This window comes from Brassica oleracea, chromosome C3 (assembly GCF_000695525.1).
Source record: "Brassica oleracea var. oleracea cultivar TO1000 chromosome C3, BOL, whole genome shotgun sequence".
NCBI lineage: Eukaryota > Viridiplantae > Streptophyta > Magnoliopsida > Brassicales > Brassicaceae > Brassica > Brassica oleracea.
The window spans coordinates 37,222,646-37,228,813 of NC_027750.1; the positions used below are offsets into that span (position 1 = coordinate 37,222,646).

At 47.4% G+C, this 6,168-nt stretch overlaps 1 pseudogene; it reads right to left on the reverse strand.

Moving 5' to 3' along the window:
* Nucleotides 1-5,104: 5,104 nt before the first annotated feature.
* Nucleotides 5,105-5,768, reverse strand: LOC106330526 (annotated as a pseudogene).
* Between the last annotated feature and the right edge of the window lie 400 nt (nt 5,769-6,168).

Sequence of the window (6,168 nt, forward strand, 5' to 3'; positions counted from 1 at the left end):
TAGAACCTAAGGGTTCCTTCAGTAACCTCAGGGTCCAGGGATCGTGAATCCGATTTAAGACCCCAGGGTCCAGGGCCTAAGGGTTCCTCCAAAGAAAGGTTCTCCGGGTCCCAAACCATTGTAAGTCTCTAAGCGATCCCTGAATCCCCGAGGAGATCCAACCTTAAGGGGTTCAATCACCAACGTGCCTGGCAGGTCCAAGGACCCTCAACGTATAGGATCCCTGAATCCTTCGACAATCTTCTAAAGCTAAAAAGGCTCCTAATCCTACGTGGAAACTATCAAGCAACAGGTTCAACATCCTGGCTCTCTCCGATTGCAACTCAGGGTCCAAGAAACCATCCGAGCAACCTGCACTCTCCGAAAAGGCAATCTCTAAGGCAAATAAACAAGCATGCAAGAATCTCGAAGAAAGAAGAAGAATGCAAAGCCAAGAAGGCACTTAAAACAAAGGGCCACGACAGGGCCATTGTACGAAATTTTACAAAACAAAGGCCCGAAGGCCAGAAGTAGAGTTTTAAACTCCCGAAAGGAGCAGATACAGACATTAAAATAAACCCCTTCACGGGGTTGAGAGTTTGATCAGATGAGATTGGGAACAATTGGCAGGAGGATCGTCATCAGTAGGCTCCCGGTGTCTTCTTCGCTTCTTCATCTCCAGGGAGCTGAGGTTCATCCTCGAAGGAGGGAGGCGGTAGACCCAAGAGCTCAGCCTCGGTGGTCTTCACCATCTTATACTGATCTAGCGTGGTCTTCAAGTCCCAGCTACCAGTCATACCGCTGAGCCACTCCCGCATCAGTTCCCAGCGAGCAACGATCTTGGCACCACTCACGGCCATAACCTTATCAGCATTAAAGGTGTTCGCCACATCCTTCAGCTCAGCCACCTCCTCCTCCCTTGCCTTTAGCCTTTCCCTCAAAGAGGCATTCTCCGCTGCCGCCAGTTCTCCAGCTTCCTCCTGGTTCCTCACCTTCAACTTCAACTCCTTAATCTATTTGTCCTTAGCTCGAGCGACATCTTTCTCCTTGCGAAGCTGAGAGGACAGATCGTCTATCTCAGCCTTCGCAGAAACCGCAGACTCCATCCGGGTTCCAAGATGATGGAGTTGAGACGCCGCCTGCAAACGAAACACAATCAACAACCGGAAGCAAAGAAATCGCTAGACCATACGATGCATTACCTTGAGCAATTCGCCTTGGAGAGAGTCGATAGTAGTGGAGGAGTCTACCTCCGAGGCCAGAAGCACTGGAGTAGAGGGAAAAACCTCTGTGTTTAGTTTGGTCACCAACGTGGACCAGTCAAAGGGAGCAGGAGGAGAATCCTCGGTAGGAGAGCTGGATGCCCTAGATTTTTTCTTGGAAGAAGAAGGAGCAGTGGCTGCACGACGCTTGCTGCTACGCAGAAGCTGCACTTCGTCACCTTCAACCGAAGCAGCTCGCTTAGAAGCAGTTTTCCTCGCCGACATCTTCTCCAGAGCCTTCTGGTACTCAGCCATAGCTTCATCACCCTTGGATCCCGACATATCGCCTAGACACGCAAAGGCAAACTCAGTCAAACAGTCACACGAAGAAATAAAAAGAAGCAGAAATTTTACCCCAGATGCTACAACGCTTCATTGCCGCTTCGCTCACTAAGAAAGGAATTTCACGATACTCAGCTGGAAACCTCAATATTTGATCTACGGTCTCACTCCCCGAGAAACAGTCGAGACAAGGCAAACCTTCATCAAGAAAACGAGAAACATCAGCACCTTAACATCAGGGTAATCTTCTACGACTAGCCTACCCTCTAGCTGCCAAACGGTCCAGAAGCCCGGGAGATACATAAAGGCAAACTTCTCAGCCCAATTCTTGTCAAAAGCTGGAAGTTTCTTCCTCTCACCCTTCTTCACTTCGAGGACCAACGGCTCTTAACCTCGAGGACGAAGATAATACCTCCACTCTGCGGCATTCAGAAGAACGACAGAATAAGAGTATAAGACCTCAGTTACTCCAACCGTAACCCCGTAGAGATCGACCTCAGTTACTCCAACCGTAACCCCGTAGAGATCACCAAAGTTCTGCAAAGCTATCAAAGTTCTCCAGGCCGGAGGATTCAACTGACTCGGAGAAATTCTCAGAGTTTCAGACAGCTCCGCTACCAGAGAAGGGATGCGATCCCTAAAGCCCGACTCGAAATAGCCTTCATACACCGCCACCTCGTCAACTTCGAAATCCGAGACCCTGTCGTCGGGACCGGGAACTCGAATAATGGCGTCATCAGGAAGATTGTATCTCTGTCTCCAAATCGCAACCTCCTCGGCCCCGATCACCGACGGAGGACCAATCGGGGGGTTATCGGTCTCTTTCAACCGGCAGATTGTCATCAGCCGGAGGATTTGCTACGACAACGGTCAAATCAGGGGAAGTGGAATCCATAGATCTCGACGGAATAATCTGCGATCTAGACCTAACCCTACTACCTATCGAAGAATCTGGAGAGAGACTCGACTCAGTTCTCATCCCGGACAAACTAAAGAGACTTGAGAGAAGAGAAAGGAAAATTACTTGTGGAGAAGAAGCCGGGGTGAAGATATCGCGAGAAGTTTTCAAAACAGAGGAAAAGGAAATAAAAGAAAAACAGGGGAAAATAAATGGAAACCCTAGACATGCGGCGAAAGAGAAGAGGCACGCGCAGATACGAATCTCGAGACAATGTCGCACTATTCATCTTGTTTCCCGCCTATGCTTTAAATCAGGGAGAAGAGACCCTAGAGATCCCTGCATTCTCTCTGATTTGGAGATCTTAAACCTGACATCGTCTCAGATTCTCTCCAATAGGGATCTCTCCATTCTAAGGGGCAAAACGCCTTCACACCTCTCGCAAAGCCGGGAACCCTTCTTAAAGTCTGGAAAACCCGACTACCAGCCATATCTCCAAGATAAGCGCGTGAACTACACGACCAGACTACGACTTCGTCCACCCTGAAGGAATTAAGGGAATCGCCATCAGTTATCTCCTAGGCCTGAAAGGATCAGCCCCTGCCTAGGTTCAGAATGAGTTCCGACTTGAGTGGAACCTAGGCTAGCGGGTAGGGTTCTGTCCAGAGGGAGCCTGCTGAGAATAAGCAACCACGGTTGACTCGAGTGCACAGGTTATCCCTCAACTTCGATGACGAAATCGAGGAATAAGGGGCAAACTGTTGGGGAAAATATCCCGGTGTTATTTCCCCCAGCCTCCGAGCAGAACTCAGATCTCCGGATCCCTGAAAATAGATACCTCGGGTCCCTGCCCGAGGGATCCACCAGCCAGGGTCCCTGAACCCTGCGATAGGGTCCATGAACCCAGATCTCTGAATCTCCGGATCCTCAGAAAGTAGATACCTCGGTTCCCTGCCCGAGGGATCCTCCAGTCAGGGTCCCTAAACCCTGCAGAAGGGACCCTGAACCCTGCGATCGGGTCCCTGAACCCTTCTCCTTTCTGATAAATGGAAAAGTTCCAACAAGGTGAAATCTTCCATATTTCCGAATATGGAAGAGTTTAACCTAACCTAGGCGGCTCCTAGACGGCTATATAAGGACATCTACTACCCCATACCGCGGGATCGACTTCTTGAAGGCTTAGAGGCTAGGATTATACGGCTAGTACTAGGGTTTATCTAAAGTTCATTGTAACCCCCTTTGCTCTTGTTCTACTCGATTAATAATAGTCTCTTCAAGCCTCTTTTCTTGTTTATCATTCACGAAATACATACAAATCTTTACGATATACTCTGAAACCCCTCGGGTTATCTCCTCATCCAACGTTCTGTGGTGCTCACAAAAATCCTACACAAAAATCCCCTAACAATCCCGACAATATCTATCAGCTAGATGAGGCTCTATATTCATTGCTGCACGTCCACTATAGAGGAAGACGTCCATCTACGGAAGATATAAACCCATAGTCAATTCGACGGCTACCGAGGCAAGAATTGACCTAAAAGACTATCTCCACCGACATATCTATGGAAGACGGATCCATGGGATTACAACCAACAAGATGGCGTCCTATGCTCATGGCAACATGCCTATAACTCTACATACTGGTTCAGGCTACGATCTCCAGCTCATCAACAGGGACGCTCCATGCTCCATGAAGCATATCGAAGCTTCATGCTCACTGCAGCATCCCGACGATCCCGCCATCTATTCCGGCCATGTGCCTTCTACAATAGATGACTCCTATCAACTACAGAGCCATGTGCTCCTAAGGCCCCGCGCCTCCATTAGGCTGCGTGCCTTCACTAGGCCCCGTGCCTCCATCAGGCCTCGCGCCTCCGCAAGGCCACGTGCCCACAGGCTACGCGCCTCCATCAGGCTACGCGCCTCCGCAAGGCCACGTGCCCACAAGGCCACGTGCCCACCTAGGCTACGCGCCTCCAATATATGAACTACGAATGACTTGATCCCCTTCCGAGGGGTACGTAGGCAATCCCCACTATAGGATGCAGCTATAAATCCCCACTTCTTCCATGGTTCCACAACTTAGAACCTAGAAGACACCTTCAGAACCAGGAACCATCTACTATACATCATGAAGACCTTGCGGCCTTTATTATAGACCCGACCAATATCCCTTGTCGGTACGAAGGCATTGACGATATATATTGGCCCATATCCTTATGGCAGTATCCTAAAAGCAGGATCTCCTGGTTCATCGACCATTGAAGCAGAAGAAAGTACTACGACTACTTGTCTCCTTCCTCCTATCATTCCGTAGGCTGAGCACGAATCGCTCGTACCAGAAAATACCCTAACAGTTTGGCGCTAGAAGGAGGGGCAGTCCTAAACTACGTGACGATGGTGATAGGCGGAAGGGATAATTCATTTATTCCTGCAAAAGGTCTCCATCCCAGCCACCTGGGGTCAAGAAACGACTTCTTCTCATCATATCCGTAGCCCACATGGCTGGAAACATTTTTTAGATTCCCATGGTAATGCTGATTATCGCGATCTGATGAGCCTGGAAGTAAGGGCGCAGCTTTCGAGAGTAACTTCAATGACAAAGTATCTTTCTCCATAGTTCTTCCTACATGAACAAAACCAGAACCAGACTCCTAAGTGCTTTAAGATCTCAACAACATTAGACAACATCATCAAATGAGATAGGAGTTTTTGCAGAAACCTTCTCTTCATTCGCTAGAGCTTCCATGTCTGAACACTTGTGCTTCAAGTCCCTCAAATCTTCCTCCATTTCTTTCAGCCCAGCTTCCTCATTCTTCTTCCTCTCTGACACCTCATAAAGCTTCTTCTCCAACCAATCCAACTTAAATCCAGCATCTCTCATGAATCCCAGTGCAGCATAAGCATCAGACAGATCATCCTGGAAGACCTCCTGCGGTGACTGGCATATAGTCACAATCAGAATGAGTAGAAAGCTTGTGTAAGCCTGTCCTTAGATTTGGGTTCTTTGGACGGAATGCAGTTGCAAGCTCCCAGTGTCTTTCAAACATACGGCTCACAGATTCTGCCTGTGGTTGAGAAAAGGGTAAATAAAGTCAAACCATATTTAGAAAAACAGTTTTGCAAGACCATTAAACTATGGATAACAAACTTTATGTTCTTTCTAGTGGCTTAAAATTCTACACACAAACTTAGTAGCATTCTTAATTTCTTACATGTGAAGGAGGAATCTGAAACCCATTAACAATCATTGTTTCTATTATTGTTGAAGATTCTTCTGACACATCTAATTTGCCAACAACTTGAAGAACATCTATCTAAACCAAAATTTTGAGCTCCCCATTTACAGGAAATCAACAAGCTTTGCAAGGAGGATACATTCCCTTGCTCTCCTTTCAAACATTCTTATCCTACACACACGCTTCTTAGTTACTCTCTTCACTTTCTGAGACATGCCATAAAATGGGTACGTAGCAAAGAGTCGCAAGGGTTTCCATATAACCGAGACCGTTGTTTACTTTAATCAAGGGCATGCAACATCTAACAGAGTGGAAGCAATGAGAGATGCATTAGTGTCCAAGAAACAATCTTGGAGTGGGGAAAATTCAGACAACCATGTCAAAAAATGATCTCTTGGCTCTTTAATCTTCTGCAAGCACTTACCCCTTTTGATCTCACTCATTATCCTGAAAAAGACCCTTTAAATTCAGATATCAAAATGTCTTTACATCAGATGAGAAAGAC